The 16949-nt window shown below is 40.0% G+C and overlaps 1 protein-coding gene across 5 annotated transcripts in view; it reads left to right on the forward strand.

Moving 5' to 3' along the window:
• The first annotated feature begins 12076 nt into the window (after positions 1 to 12076).
• The window catches only part of LOC135216414 (muscle calcium channel subunit alpha-1-like), an 821008-nt gene continuing 816135 nt past the window's right edge, over positions 12077 to 16949 (forward strand). For 2 of the 5 annotated variants that reach the window (XM_064251747.1, XM_064251748.1), the window contains exon 1: positions 13046 to 13458. The gene's annotated coding sequence lies outside the window, so the exon portion shown is untranslated. Of the gene's footprint in view, positions 12118 to 13045; positions 13459 to 16949 lie in introns of those variants that run through there. The other 3 variants (XM_064251735.1, XM_064251736.1, XM_064251743.1) reach the window with 3 other exon arrangements.

The raw sequence follows: 16949 nt of genomic DNA on the forward strand, positions 1-16949 counted from the left end.
CCCTTGGGAGCCCTATAGCGCCATCAGGTCTTGAGCAGTTTAAGACCGCGTACAGGCACAAATTCCATTTTAGACAGTCATGAAACTGCCATTTTGTATGTTTTTTAATCAAAGAGTAAAGTTAAGGTACAGAAAATATAGCTGATCATCAATTATTCAAAATACGAATAATCTGCTGGCATGTGGCTCCGAGAACGACTCGTTAAAATATCTGTGAACTCCTTCTTTTATTCAATGATCTATTGGTTTTGTTGTCCAATAGGGGGTAGTGCCGTCAGTGCTCCTTAAGCGGCGCACTGTAGGAAGTACTCGGGGTTCTTTGCAGTGTCCATTTTACTTTCTTCAACCCTCTCCTAACATGTGTTCCGTAGTGCAACTGCTTTGAGGTTTTCCTCCTGTTACTTATTCCAGTGCCATAGTTTTAATATAAAAAAAAAGTGGGTGGAAACTTTCGAAATATGTATATATGGGCTGACACTTGAGCAAATAGTTTATAATATTTATGTAAAGGTGGACGAAGAGATAGATGAGACGGTTTGAAAGACCGTTGAGTCTGCAAGCAATGTGCGGAGTTTAAAAACAAAAGAAATGCGTATCCGAGACTTGGGGTGGGGGGCGGGGGAATTCAAATAACTGACAACAGATTCACAAGAAGAAAATAATTATGAATTCTTAAACTGGTGTTGGGGGTTGGGGAGAAAGAGGATAAAAATTTCACTAATGATCGAGTAAAGATGAAGAATGTCTCGTATACGTCGCCTAATTGCAATAAATGAGTATCAGTAGAATACCGAGACCGAGACCTTGTGTTTTTGTTGTCATGGCTAAGGGGTTCTTCTTCTTCTTCTTCTTGTTTTAAGTTTCAAAAGACGATTTTGCAGCAATTCAAATGACAACGGATTAACTACGTTTAAGAAATGAATAAGTTGCATGAGGTTTCATGAGTCTAACGTGTGGTGAAATTTCCATTGTTTGGACAAAGCTAAATGTGTGTTTGGTGTTGTTACTTGTTAAAAAAACAACGACACTATACTTTGCGATTTATAATTGGTATCTCTCTCTCTCTCTCTCTCTCTCTCTCTCTCTCTCTCTCTCTCTCTCTCTCTCTCTCTCTCTCTCTCTCTCGACCCGGCTCAGCAATAATAAGAATAACACAACAATATATTATTACTAAATGGTACACAATTATACCTCCGCTTACTCAGCAGTCCCTATTGATATTTCAGATTGTAAGTTGCTGTAGTACGACGATAGGTGCTGGCCTCTCTCTCTCTCTCTCTCTCTCTCTCTCTCTCTCTCTCTCTCTCTCTCTCTCTCTCTCTCTCTCTCTCTGAAAACACATAAACGCACAATATGAGGAGTAAACCTATGGTACCATATGTGATATTTGCATCACAGTCACCGAGAACATAAGTAACTTGTCATTTTTATTTCGCTAAATATAAGGATAAATGAATTACTATATATAAACATTACCCTAGACCTAGTTATTAAGTCTACTGACATGCAGACGAAAAGGTTCGTCTCATACCAAAATTAAACAAAACAATCCCAAAGCTTCATTCTCGAACGGATGTGGTTATGGCACCTCTATCATCGTGATAAGCAACAGAGACGCACTTGGATGCAAATACGATTTCATATGAATAAATATGTATACTATAGACAACATATAGGGCAATTCACGACCCAAAAAATTCATATAAAAAATTATCACAGCATACGTTACTAATTATAATTTTTATAGTGGTTAAGGAATAGAGCACATGAGACTATGACGTGATATGTTATTAACGAAAGCTTTATCAAAAGATTGTTGGGGGCGGTGCATGTGGAATTTCAATATTGACAGGATGGAAATTAAACACTTAAGTGAAGATAGGACTAGTATATATCCGAGATACTTAGAGCATTTGGAAAATGTGGTCCGAGATTGTTTCAAGATGATATTGCATATATATATTATATATAAGTATATATATATATTATAATATAATATATTATAATATATCTATATATATATATATATATATATATATATATATATATATATATATATATTATATATATATAATATATATAGTAGGAAAATGAGTAGATATAGTGTCATTTTTTTTACCTTCTTTCAATGAGTCTAGGCATACTCATATTCAAAATTGTTTTAATGTCTAAAAGGTTTATCCCAGGAAAATACATCTCTTCTGTTATTTATTCATTCATTTATTTGGTTTCCTGAAAAGAAAACTATTTTACCGACTTTGTCAGTCCATTCGCACTTTTTTCTACCGCCCCCCAGATCTTCAAAAACTGCTGAAGCTAGGGGTTTGGAAATTGGTATGTTGATCCATCCACCCTCCAATCATTCAACCTACCAAATTGCAGCCCTCTAGCCTCGTTATATATATATATATATATATATATATATATATATATATCTATATATATATATATATATATACACATATATATATTATATATATATATATATATATATATATATATTTAAAGTTGAGGTTAAAGTGGCCCATACTCGTGGATCTGGCAACGCTAAAGGCCAGGCCACCTGTGGGCCGTGGTTAAAGTTGCATGGGCCGCGAGGTATTGCCACGAATGTCAATGAAGGATTTCCATCATTACTACACCAGGTGGCCACGAAAATAATCGCCCATTTTGAATGTAATCATGGCGGGCGTAGCGACTATGCCGACACTCGATCTGAATATGCTAACTGTAATTTCAAGTGCTTATTTGTATACGAAAACAATGGTTGAATTTCTGGTGTTCACGTTAGTGGCAATACCCTCCGTAATTGGTGAATTGGTGAAGTGGAGAGACGAATTTGTTTTCATTTATCACAACGGGAAGTTAGCCTTTCTAAGTTGATGTTGTCTATGATCGAGCGTGCGCACGTAGAACTACATGCGCTGTTGCGTTAACAAGAATGTGGCTGTTCGAGACTCGTATACGCCGACACGAAGGAGGAAAATGATGCAGAATAATTTGTTTTCCATTTGAAATGCTATATATCTCCTCAGTAAAAGAAATGCACTTGGCATTTAAACAGCATTCTCTTGTATTTTTATCTTGATGTAACAGCGATTTTCCCAGACTTGTTTTATGGTACTAAAAGTTGCGCCATATTGAGCATGTATGTGGTTGCAATTGTAGCATACTACATACGTAGGACAGGATGTGCCATATTCTTCCGAGAGTTATATGAAAATATCAGATCTCAAGTTATATGCCACTGGTGGCATGAATGGAAACTGTGCTGTAGGGTCTATAAGTAATAAAAACTCTTTTAGATATTTTAGATCTAGGCCTATGCCAGTGTCCTGCCTTTTCATGAAAGGTGTTACTAGTGAATGTTCTAATTTAAACGCGTTCATTAATAGCTTATGAGAACAGACTTCTCTCTTTTAATAATCGATAATTAGACCGTGTTCTTTACTCCTTTTTACTTCTCTGTTTGTCTGTGTAATTTTTCTCTATTAACAGTCAGCGGAGTTGCCATTGCTGCGAAAGTGTTGACACTAACAGTTCTATGCTTTTCGTGTGGTCGCTCATGCGTTACACAGTCGCGGTGAACTGACTGTATTATTATTATTATTATTATTATTATTATTATTATTATTATTGTGTATGCTGGAAACATACCTTCTTTCAAACATGTTTTATAAAAAATAGTATCAGAATTCACAGAATTGATTTTATATAAGATCCTTTCAATTCTCCTAATAACTTGTCTTTCAGGCACGCTGGTATTATAAAGCAGCTGTCCAATATTCATCGTGCTGTAGGTCGTCAACGGAATTTCGGACTGATGTTATTAAAGGCAACTGGTTATCAGGTGGAGTCGTCAACAGGTAGTATACAGGTGTATCTCGTAGGTCGGGAACAGGCCGTAGTCGTCAGGGGTCTATCCAGTATGCCTTGTTTTTCTAGATAGACCCCTGACGACTACGGCCTGTTCCTGACCTACGAGATACACCTGTATACCTGTTGACGACTCCATTTGATGACCTACAGCACAATGAATATTGGACAGCTGCTTTATAATACCAGCGTGCCTGAAAGACAAGTTATTAGGAGAATTGAAAGGATTTTATATAAAATCAATTCTGTGAAATCTGCCATTATATTATTATTATTATTTTCATTTATTTTATTATTTTTTTGCTCTATCAAAGTCCTCCAATTTGACTGGGTGGTATTTATAGTGTGGGGTTCCGGGTTGCATCCTGCCTCCTTAGGAGTCCTCACTTTTCTTACTATGTGTGGTGTTTCTAGGATCACACTCTTCTGCATGAGTCCTGGAGCTACTTCAGCCTCTAGTTTTTCTAGATTCCTTTTCAGGGATCTTGGGATCGTGCCTACTGCTCCTATGATTATGGGTACGATTTCCACTGGCATATCCCATATCCTTCTTATTTCTATTTTCAGATCTTGATACTTATCCATTTTTCCCCTCTCTTTCTCTTCAACTCTGGTGTCCCATAGTATTGCGACATCCATGAGTGATACTTTCTTCTTGACTTTGTCAATCAACGTCACGTCTGGTCTGTTTGCACGTATCACCCTATCCGTTCTGATACCATAGTCCCAGAGGATCTTTGCCTGATCGTTTTTTATCACTCCCTCAGGTTGGTGCTCGTACCACTTATTACTGCAAGGTAGCTGATGTTTCTTGCACAGGCTCCAGTGGAGGGCTTTTGCCACTGAATCATGCCTCTTTTTGTACTGGTTCTGTGCAAGTGCCGGACATTCGCTTGCTATGTGGTTTATGGTTTCATTTTTCGTATTGCACTTCCTACATATGGGAGAGATGTTATTTCCGTCTATCGTTCTTTGAACATATCTGGTTCTTAGGGCCTGATCTTGTGCCGCTGTTATCATTCCTTCAGTTTCCTTCTTTAGCTCTCTCTGTAGCCATTGCCATGTGTCATCGCTGGCTAGTTCTTTAGTCTGTCTCATGTATTGTCCGTGCATTGGTTTGTTGTGCCAGTCCTCTGTTCTGGTCCTGTCATTCTCCTGTCTCTGTATATTTCTGGGTCTTCGTCTACTTTTATTAGTCCTTCTTGCCCATGCCTCTTTAGCCACTCGTCTTCACTGGTTTTTCAGATATTGCCCCAGTCCTCTGTTCTCGATGTTGACGCAGTCCTCTATACTTAGTAGTCCTCTCCCTCCTTCCTTTCGTGCTATGTATAGCCTGTCCGTATTTGCTCTTGGGTGTAATGCTTTGTGTATTGTCATATGTTTCCTGGTTTTCTGATCTATGCTGCGGAGTTCTGCCTTCGACCATTCCACTATATTCCTGCGTTGTATCTGATTACTGGCACTGCCCATGTGTTTTGGCTTTTATCATATTTCCGGCGTTGAGTTTTGACTTGAGTATCGCCTTGAGTATCTGCATATATTCTTTCCTGATCGTGTCCTCATCTCTTGGTGTTTTATATCCCCTCCTTCCATTATTCCCAGGTATTTGTATCTTGTCTCATCTATGTGTTTGATGTTGCCCTCCCATCTGGTAGCTTTATCCCTTCAGTTCTCTTACTTTGCCTTTTTTGTATGTTACTAAGGCGCATTTTCCTATTCCAAACTCCATCCTGATGTCCCCAGATACAATCCTTACAGTCTGGATTAGGGTATCTATTTCCTTGATGCTCTTACCATACAGCTTGATGTCGTCCATGAACATCAGATGGTTGATTCTGTTGCCATCTTTTCTTGAGTTGTTTGGTACCCGGCATCCATCTTCTGTAGTACTTTTGTCATGGGAATCATGGCTACTACGAAGAGTAGTGGGGACAGTGAGTCGCCCTGGAAGATCCCTCTCCTGATATTATTATTATTATTATTATTTTTTTTTTTTTTTTTTTTTTTTTTTTTGGCTCTATCACAGTCCTCCAATTCGACTGGGTGGTATTTATAGTGTGGGGTTCCGGGTTGCATCCTGCCTCCTTAGGAGTCCATCACTTTCTTACTATGTGTGCCGTTTCCAGGATCACACTCTTCTGCAATGAGTCCTGGAGCTACTTCAGCCTCTAGTCTTTCTAGATTCCTTTTCAGGGATCTTGGGATCGTGCTAGTGCTCCTATGATTATGGGTACGATTTCCACTGGCATATCCCATATCCTGTTATTTCTATTTTCAGATCTTGATACTTATCCATTTTTCCACCTCTCTTTCTCTTCAACTCTGGTGTCCCATGTATTGCGACATCAATGAGTGATACTTTCTTCTTGACCTTGTCAATCAACGTCACGTCTGGTCTGTTTGCACGTATCACCCTATCCGTTCTGATACCATAGTCCCAGAGGATCTTTGCCTGATCGTTTTCTATCACTCCTTCAGGTTGGTGCTCGTACCACTTATTAACTGCACAGGTATGCTGATGTTTCTTGCACAGGCTCCAGTGGAGGGCTTTTGCCACTGAATCATGCCTCTTTTTGTACTGGTTCTGTGCAAGTGCCGGACATTCGCTTGCTATGTGGTTTATGGTTTCATTTTTCGTATTGCACTTCCTACATATGGGGAGAGATGTTATTTCCGTCTATCGTTCTTTGAACATATCTGGTTCTTAGGGCCTGATCTGTGCCGCTGTTATCATTCCTTCAGTTTCCTTCTTTAGCTCTCCCCTCTGTAGCCATTGCCAATTGTCATCGCTGGCTAGTTCTTTAGTCTGTCTCATGTATTGTCCGTGCATTGGTTTGTTGTGCCAGTCCTCTGTTCTGTCTGTCTTTCTCCTGTCTCTGTATATTTCTGGGTCTTCGTCTACTTTTATTAGTCCTTCTTCCCCATGCACTCTTTAGCCACTCGTCTTCACTGGTTTTCAGATATTGCCCCATCCTCTGTTCTCGATGTTGACGCAGTCCTCTATACTTAGTAGTCCTCTCCCTCCTTCCTTTCGTGTCCGTATTTGCTCTTGGGTGTAGTGCTTTGTGTATTGTCATATGTTTCCTGGTTTTCTGATCTATGCTGCGGAGTTCTGCCTTCGTCCATTCCACTATTCCTGCGTTGTATCTGATTACTGGCACTGCCCATGTGTTTATGGCTTTTATCATATTTCCGGCATTGAGTTTTGACATGAGTATCGCCTTGAGTCTCTGCATATATTCTTTCCTGATCGTGTCCTTCATCTCTTGGTGTTCTATATATCCCCTCCTTCCATTATTCCCAGGTATTTTGTATCTGTCTCATATGTGTTTGATGTTGCTCCCATCTGGTAGCTTATCCCTTCAGTTTCTCGTTACTTTGCCTTTTGTATGTTGACTAAGGCGCATTTTTCTATTCCAAACTCCATCCTGATGACCCCAGATACAATCCTTACAGTCTGGATTAGGGTATCTATTTCCTTGATGCTCTTACCATACAGCTTGATGTCGTCCATGAACATCAGATGGTTGATTCTGTTGCGTCTTTTCTTGAGTTGGTACCCGGCATCCATCTTCTGTAGTACTTTTGTCATGGGAATCATGGCTACTACGAAGAGTAGTGGGGACAGTGAGTCGCCCTGGAAGATCCCTCTCCTGATATTAACCTCTGCTAGTCTTATTCCAGAGCTTGTAAGTATTGTATTCCAGTTGCGCATTGTATTTTTGAGGAAGCTGATGGTGTTTTCCTCTGCCCCATATATTTTCAGGCATTCTATTAGCCATTGTGTGGTATCATGTCGAAGGCTTTCTTATAGTCTATCCATGCCATGCTTAGGTTGGTTTTCCTTCTCCTTCTTCATTACCATTTTGTCTATCAGGAGCTGGTCTTTTGTGCCCCTACACTTCCTTCTGCAGCCTTTCTGTTGGTGGGGGATGGTGTTTGTCTCCTCTAGGTAGTTGTATAGCCTTTCACTGATGATACCTGTTAGTAACTTCCACATTATTGGTAGGCAGGTGATAGGCCTGTAGTTACTGGCTATATTTCCCTTACTCTTGTCTTTTTGTACTAAGGATGTTCTTCCTGTGGTCATCCATTTGGGTGCTTGGTGATTTGAGATACAATGCTGGAGTTGTTCTGCTATTCGTGGGTGTAGGGCCTTGAAGTTTTTGAGCCAGTATCCATGGACTTCATCGGGACCTGAGGCTTTCCAGTTTGGCATTTTCTTTAGTTTGGTGTCTGACTGTGTCTGTCGTGATCTCAGTGAATCTTTGTTTTATTCTCCCTGTTTCTTCTTCCTTGACTTCCTGGAGCCATGTTGCATGTTTGTTGTGTGCTACCGGATTGCTCCATATGTTTTCCCAGAGTCTCTTATTTGATTCAGGAATTTCTTGGTGGTTGTCTTCCCCTCTTAGTTGGCTGTATAGTCTTTTCTGGTTGGTTCCGAATAGTTTGTTCTGTTGGTATCCCTTATTCCTGTTCAAGTACCGTTGGATCTTATGTGCTTTGGCCTTAAACCTCTGTTTTACATCTTCTATTGTGTTGTTTAGTCCCCTTGAGTTCCTCCCTTGTTTTCTTGCTTCTTTGCCTTTTTTCTGCCATCTCTTTCAGTTTACTCAAGTCAGATCTCATCACCATGATTTGCTTTTCCAGGCGCTTTTTCCAAGGAGGTTGCTGTTTTGGTTTCTGTTGGGTTGGTTGTGCTGGTGGTGTTGGTGTTCGAATCCCCATTAGTTCTGCTACTAATCTTGCTCCTGCATATGTCAAGTTATTTGTTTCTGTGATACTGGTGGTGTGTATTATGCCCATTATTTCATTGACCTCACTTGTTTTCTCCCTTAATTTCTTGGTGTTGTAGGCTTTCATGGAGGGGATCTTTGTTCTCTCTGTATCTGGCTCCATCCATTGTCTAATCTTTTCTACCCATTCCGTCCTCTCTGTTACTTCGTCGGTGTTTCTTCGTGTGTCGTTGTTTGATACCTCATCCTCCCTGTCGTCTTCTGTGGCATCGTCTCTCAGTTCGTCTTCGTGTAATTCGTTGTCGTGTGACATTTCCCTTTCCAGTTCTCCCCTGTTGGGGAGAATCAGTTCTTTTTCTTTATGTTCCTTACTTGGTCTGCCAGCCTCTGCTCTGTTTGGGGGGTGTTATTCCTCTCATCCCAGATGTTGACCAATCTTCTTCTATATCCTCTCTCCGTCGGGTTGCTTCTGATGTAGCATCTCCATATTTCCTTCTCTTGTCCATTTCTTCCTTTTTGCTTCTGTAGCTCCAATCTCAGGCTGTTGATTACTGTCGTTGTGGTGATCAGTTGCTGGATGACGACCTCCAAGTACCTGACCGTCTTCCCCTTCAATTGGGTTGAATACCTGGTTGCCGGACGAAGCTCCTCTGTTGCCAGAGGTTCCATTTACGTCGTTGTCGTTTATTCCTTCATTTCTTTCCATCATTGCTGAGTTTTGCTATTTAACCCATAGCTGGACCCTACCCCATCAAGGATAGGTACTCATTTACAGCTGAGTAGACTGAGGAAATTATGGTAAAGATCCTTTCCCAAGGAATCAACGCCGAGGAGAGCGGTCACCCATCCAACGACTGACCAGCCCCAATGTTGCTTAACTTGACTTAAGTCTATTGACGACCTAACCCACTCCTCAACGACGCTACAATGTTATTATTCTTATTACTATTATTATTATTATTATTATTATTATTATTATTATTATTATTATTATTATTATTATTATTATTATTATTATTATTATTTAGAGGACGAACTTTCTTCTTCAGCCTGAAAGAAGTCTATTGAAGCTCCCCGTGAGGTCCCAGCCTCCTGTTTAACACTCCAGCAAAGAGACTTATAAACCAATTAGAATATAGAAGAAATTAGGCCTAAGGCCAAGCGCTGGCACCTGTTAGGTCACTCAGCGCCCAAACGGAAAATGAGTTTAAATGACAGTATAGAGGTACAGGAAAACCTCAAGGTTGCGCCATGAATCAATTATTCGGAGAGGGTGGAAAGTAAGACGAAAGAAAGAGGATATAAACGGAAGTCCAGTAAAAGGAAAGAAAGGGGTTGCAGCCAGGGGACGAAGGGACGTTGCATAGAGCCTACTGTGCACCGCACGAGGTGCACTGTCGGCACTTCCCCCTACGGGGTACAAATCAATTAGAGATTATTTTCTCCCACTCGGCCTACGAATCAGGTATGAGTCTCCCCGGAGAACGAATACCTTGTTCTGAATCAGTCACTCTGGAATATGGGACCGACCCCCAATTTTTGACGAAAATATTATAACACGAACTGGCGAAATGTAGGAAATTTTGCTGCACAGTGAATAAACCTGAAAAATTTATTTGTGAAGAAAGTTTGGCAAGGGAAGTCTACCTCTTATTTATTTGGGAGTTACTTGAGTGGTATAGTCAAGGTTTAATTCAATATCAACGGAGAGAGCCACAAGGAAGTTAAATTTAAAAAGAAAAATATCTACTCAAAAGTATATTTTGAAGCAAGAGGACTAAATATGGGTTATCTAAATTCAATATCCTTTTTAAAAGCATCCAACTAAATTTCATGGCGCCATTTACAGGACCTCTGTTCCCGAAGATCGCAGATGTCTTCCCAGCATCCACAAAAGCTGCTCTAACATCTAGTGCTGAACACTTCGACGGTTTTACTATGAACTAAATTACTCGATTTTTAGCACTGCCTTAAACATGTTTATAAAAGTTGCAAATTATTCTCTCTCTCTCTCTCTCTCTCTCTCTCTCTCCTCTCTCTCCGCTCTCTCTCTCTCTCTCTCTCTCTCTCTCTCTCTCTCTCTCTCTCTCTCTCTCTCTCTCTCTCTCTCTCTCTGGTGTTGATCAGCCTAAGAGGAGGTCACTCGGTATGGTAGTCAAATGATATCAGCATATTAAGAGGCAGTTAGGTAGAAACAATAACTTAAAAGGAAAAATTAAAACATCAATAATCAGTACATCGAACATCTTTATCCACCAATAATCAACGTTATTGCTTCTGCAAATGCCAAAGGTATAGGTCTAAGTCCAACGGTAAAATTGCGTCTAGTTAGCCTGATCTCTCACGAAGCAAGGCACTCAGGAACGGCTTCAGTACAAAATGCTTAAAGGAGAGTTGCCCTCCCGTCCTTGCAGGTAATAATCCTTCCGTGGGAGGTGGGGGCGGGGGGGTTGAGGGTAGGTAACATGCGCGCTAAACGCCTGGAAGGCGGAGGAGCGTTTATAAAGTCAGTCGTTTTGGTATAAGCTACACATACTTTCTCGGATGATTCCATTCAGAAAATCATCTCCCCTTCCTAATGAGAAATGGAGGAAGCGAAAATACCGTTGGTTTTGAGGGGAAGAAAGAAAGGGGGGGTGGGTCGGGAAGGGAGGCTTGAATTTTCCCCGTCTTCTATACCGTCGCCAGTGGTCGAAGTGGTGTGCGGTGCTTGGCGCCAAAAGGCCTCCCTCCCTCCCACCCCAGCCCTTTCTCTCTCTCTCTCTCTTTCTCTCTCCTCTTCTGGGATGAGAGAGGCATTGGTCTAGGGTGGTGGTGGGAGAGAGGGGGATATCGATGAATAGGGGAAGGGGGAAGGGGAGGGTCAGGGTGGTGGCGTTGGGTGATAACACTGGCGTCAGGGTTATATTGCGCTTGTGCCTGTTCTGTTAGTCGTTCTGCCGAGAGAGAGAGAGAGAAAGAGAGAGAGCCAAGCAAGCCGCTCCTATGACGTCATTGGCGATTTAAGGGCCAATGCAGATTCCACCCCCCGCCCCCCCTCTTTCCGTGAAACTATTAAAGACAATGTATAACTGCAGATTATGATAACCACCTTTATATATTTGTATATACTCCACGCTGTAATGGCGATATCGGCCTATGCATACCCGGGGCGCCATCTCTTTTCGAAACCCGAGACGCCGAAGAAGATGAAGAAGAACAACAACCCTTAACGCTTTGGCGCCCAATTGGAAAACGGGTCTCTGGGGGCGTCTAAGAGAGAGTATGGAATAAAGGATGCCAGAGGGAAAAGGTATATAGTGTGGGCACCACCACGAAGTAGTAGATATCCTGGCATCGGAGGACATGAGGGAGGGAGGGAAAAAAGGATTGGGAACGGGTAGGGTGGATGGAGGGGGGGTGGTATGGGGGAGGAAGAGATGAACCGTGTGGAGGGGGGGAAAGGAACGGTGGTGGCTCAGTGCGCCGGCGGCTGTGGTCGGGTGTTGACGGGTGTGTTGCGTGCGTACGTGCTTGCGCCCAAATTACTGGGGTGGTCGTGTGGCATCGTTAATTTTTTTTTTGTTGGGGGCTGGGTGGGGGTCGGGTTCCTACTTTCCGTCGGAATATTCCTGGATTTGCCGACGACGCATTCCAGAGGATGCGAACTCGAAAATGTGATTTATTTATATATAATATATTTCCTCCTCTCTGGAGGTAGAGAAGAATAATATCGAAAATTTGCAAAAAAAAATATTTTTTAATTACGCAAGAAGGTGTTAATTATGTGTCATTAACTAATGGCGCTGTTAATTTCCGTTTGGCGAATGTATCGTGGTTACGAAAGATCACGCAAAACGGTTCGACAATTTTATAAGCTGGTTTAAATCGAAATTTCCCACTCAGTGCCTTAATTTGCATAATATTTTAGTTTTATATTAAAAAAAATAATATATTTTTAGTATATTTTCTCATACACTCAAGAATCAGAATGGTTTAACCTATACACTGAAGGCTGAGGAATGTCTTCGTAGGCCTATTTCCAAAGTTGCTCCGGGTTTTTCTTATAAAATGATTAATATTTAAAACTCATTTGTCAGTTTATTCAAAACTGAAATCAAGGATTTAACCATAATATAGGGGTTTCCATTATAGAACTCTATTATAGTAACTATTAACTATGACCGTCTAAAGTGCTTTAGTTATGATCGTGTGCTTCAACTTGAGCAATAGTTTATTATCTTTATTTAATTTTTAAAAATAAATGAACTGATATAAGTCAATTTGAAAGTGTAGAAACGTAAGATAGAATAATTTTCTGTATAGAATTATATACGACTGCATTCTTAAATAAAATTGTAGTTTGCTTTAAGGATCAAACGAAACTGGTTAAAAAATATATAAAAAATGCGTGATTTTTTTATATGTGCTGAGGACTGAGGACTCGACAGTGTAATACATAGAATTAATTTCCCTCATTAGAAATAAGTAGTACTACATCTTCCTCAATTAACCTTTGCCATTTTTAACTTAAAAGATAAAACGAAGAAAGAAAAAAAAATGCGTGGAGGTTATTTTATAAAATGCTGCTACTTTTTCAAAGACTCGTAGTCAAGGGGACCAAGTAGAGGTCGTTGGGGGATGCCAAAATTCGCTTACTACTACTACTATTCAGATCCGTCGGAAGAAGCCGGTGTGCTATTTTTGGTTTTAAAAGAGGATAGAAAATTTCGTTATAATTTATGAAAAGGAAGAAAAATAAGCTATACTGATTAGAAAAAAGAAAGGAGAAAACCGGTTGACGTCACTGGCAGGTGCATTATTACCAGGTGGAAAGACTCCGCATGGATTTGAGGCCTACGTGAAGGTGAGTCCGATTTTTTAGATTTTTTTTTTTCGTATTTTTTATTTTCTATTTTCTGGATTCTATGTAGTATATGCAGAAATAATCAGAGAGAGAGAGAGAGAGATTCTGGCAGTACTGTCCATCAGAGGATAATTGTGACACTGCTCCCAATAGAGAGAGAGAGAGAGAGTGAGATTCTGGCATTAATGTCCATCAAAGGATAATGGTGACGCTGTTCCTAATAGAGAGAGAGAGAGAGATTCTGGCAATACTGTCCATCAAAGGACAATGGTGATATTGCTCCTAATAGAGAGAGAAAGAGAGAACTTTGCATACAATACTTCCTGTTTTTGTAAGAGAGAGAGAGATTTTAGTGCATTAAATCTGTTTGTGCGTGTTTTAGGAGAGAGAGAGAGAGTTCATTCCATTAAATTTCTCCATTGTGTGTGTGTTTTAGGAGAGAGAGAGAGATTTCAGTGCATTAAATTTCTCCTGTGTGTGTGTTTGTGTTTTAGGAGAGGGAGAGATTTCAGTGCAATAAGTTTCTCCTGTGTGTTTGATTTAGGGGAGAGAGAGAGAGAAGAGAGAGAGAGAGAGCTACTCATTAACAGACACTAGGGAGCGAGTGCAATGATCATGATTTAGTAACGTAAGAATTACGTCCGGTAGAAAGGTGAACGCAGCGCTATACCTATATATATATATATGTAGATGCGATCGAGAGTAAGACAAGGTACTAGGACACGTCAATTAGGCGAAGACATTGATACAATAATTTTCCAGTGTGGGAGAGAGAGAGAGGAGTGCAGTTGTTAGGCCTAGAAGTTGAGTAATAAAAATGTACGTACGTAAGATTGAGAAGGATGAGCTCGATATTAGGCCTATAGACGTCGAGTGAAAATTTGTGTTAATGACTGAGGGTTGAGAGCTCATCTGGTAGACCCAGATTTGAGTAAACATCGTGTGTGTGTGTGTGTGTGTGAGAGAGAGAGAGAGAGGTGGGGAGTTCAATACTTAGGCCTTGGTATTAATGTAAAGATTGTCGAAGTGCAATGATTAGACCAAGGGGTAAATCTTAATCATTGTCCTTGAGAATTAGACTAACGGGTAAAGTTAATCATTTCCAGAGAGAGAGAGAGAGAGAGAGAGAGAGAGAAAGGAGTGCAATGATTAGGCCTAATCAACTCCACGTGAAGCTCTACGTATAATAGGTATTAATTACTGGTATGGTTGGCGGAGCGCCGTCATTATTTCCTTCTTCCCACATAATGTTGCCACTCAGAAAGATTATATTTATTTATTAATTTATTTTGTATTCCGTTGAATTAATTAGAGATATCAGGTAGTCTTATTCTGTACATGAGTTTTTCTGTTTGCCTCTCAAAGTTTTAACCAGGTAATCTCATCTGTATAAACATTTAATTTAAACTCAGCTGTCATTTCCCAAGCGGGAATTATAGTTACGTATAAGTGACGATAATATAAAATGCCTTTTTTGAAGCCCTATGATTTATTTTAAGTCTAACACAAGCAGTCCACGGATACTGAGCTTCGTGTTTTGATATCACGATCCTGATGGGTAGCCTACAAAGTATACAGATTAACATTTCTTTTATATATATATATATATAGTATATATATATATATATAGATATATATAATATATATATATATATATATTATTCTAGACCTAAGGCTTTATCTGTCTTATTCCTATTGAGTAATCGTAACTTAATAATAATAATAATAATTGAAAATTGAAAAAGAAACCCACAAATTCAATTTGTAACTTGTTTACTTCTAAGTATTTACATTTAGTTTTACTCCACACTCGAGTACTTTCAGGCCCTTCTGTGGCCCATTCTCAAGAGATGTTTGGGATGTTAGCCTGGGTCAAGGCCCAGCAGTCTTCTGGAACTTCTTCTCGTTGTGCAATATATAATAATAACTAATAATAATAATGATGATGTTTGACACAGAAGTCTCTTGTTCCCGGTATGCTGAAATCCACCACCTCAAACAATAATGAAATAAGATAGACTGGAACCAATCTACATAATGTTTACTTATTTATTTATGTATTTATATTATGCGTCTTTGTACGTACCTGCACGCGCGCTAGCTGCTGACTTGCAGTGGCGACTTAGGTAACGCTTTGGAACGTTCGTTTAACAACACCCCCAACCCCACCCCTGCCCCCCACACGACGTCTTGTGGTGCAGTTCCCGCGCTTTTTTCCCCTCAGAAGTTTGTCGAAGTCGTTCAGCATCAGAATCCGCGTCACGTTTCGAAAGAAATTTCGATTTATTTTTTTTTAGTCTCAGATAAAAAGAAATAAAGGGTAATGGTACTAACGCTTCCCCCCGTATTGGAAAAAAACACTGCTGCTGTTTTCAGAACCAGTTTGCCTTTTGTTGTTGTTGTTGTTGTTTTTTGGCAGATGTTTTTACCCCGTTGGTGTAAGAGGAGAGATAACGGCTGCTTACAACATAGAAACACCGGTGCTTTTTATTTTTTTATTTATTATGCGATTTTCGATGCTTTGCGTTTAAGGTTTTGTTTGTACCAAGTCGCTCACGCAGTTTAGAGGAGAAGATGGATTTAAACGATTATAGCAATGATGTATTATGTATAAGTATTCATCAGGCATACGCAGCTATTGTTAGTTGTGTGTCTGCGAATATTTTTGTATATAGTTCAAACATGATTATATACCGGATGCATGCTGTAAATGTGTGAAGTGGTTTTTACACCTCTCTCTCTCTCTCTCTCTCTCTCTCTCTCTCTCTCTCTCACATTATATATATGTGTTTGTGTAGAGTACATTTTTACACCTGTATACATGCTTCATGTAAACTTATAATGCATATGTATAGATCCGTAATGTTCGTTTAGATGTAAATGTTAATAATAAATATCTCGTATTAAATGACATAGACCATATTATTAAAAGCACCTTGATTCTATTTTATTTGTCTGTTACATACGAATGCGACCCATTTTTCATAATGGTAATGTGACCGTCTAATAGTGAAGGAGTTGGGTTGCGGGTTGAGGGGTGTTCGGGGGGATGGGGTGGTCCTAGACTCATAAATCGGCATCGTGGAAGATTTTTTGTTAGAGCTTTATTCCTGATTCAGCGTACGTATAATTGTGATCATGTAGATATATTATGTCTATACAGGCATATATGTGACGATAAGACTGTGAAACCAAACCAGAGACTTCACGGAATCGCTGAAATTTTCAGGGAATTTGTGAAATCACCAATTCACTTAGGGAGATTTGATACGCGAGGGAATTGTACTAAGGCCACAAGGGCTAGTACTAAACACGGCGTATAACATATTTGATTCCCAAGGGGCTAGTACTAAGTAGTATTAGTATTTCCGAGTGGCCTTCAGCGTCCTTCTTTATTAGCATATATAGCTGCCAAGGCGTATGTCCTTCCCAGGCGCCGACATATGTTCCCATGATGATTTCAAAACTGCACGCGCCTGTCTCCGTCACAT

Source organism: Macrobrachium nipponense, chromosome 6 (genome assembly GCF_015104395.2).
Source record: "Macrobrachium nipponense isolate FS-2020 chromosome 6, ASM1510439v2, whole genome shotgun sequence".
NCBI classification, from domain to species: Eukaryota; Metazoa; Arthropoda; class Malacostraca; order Decapoda; family Palaemonidae; genus Macrobrachium; species Macrobrachium nipponense.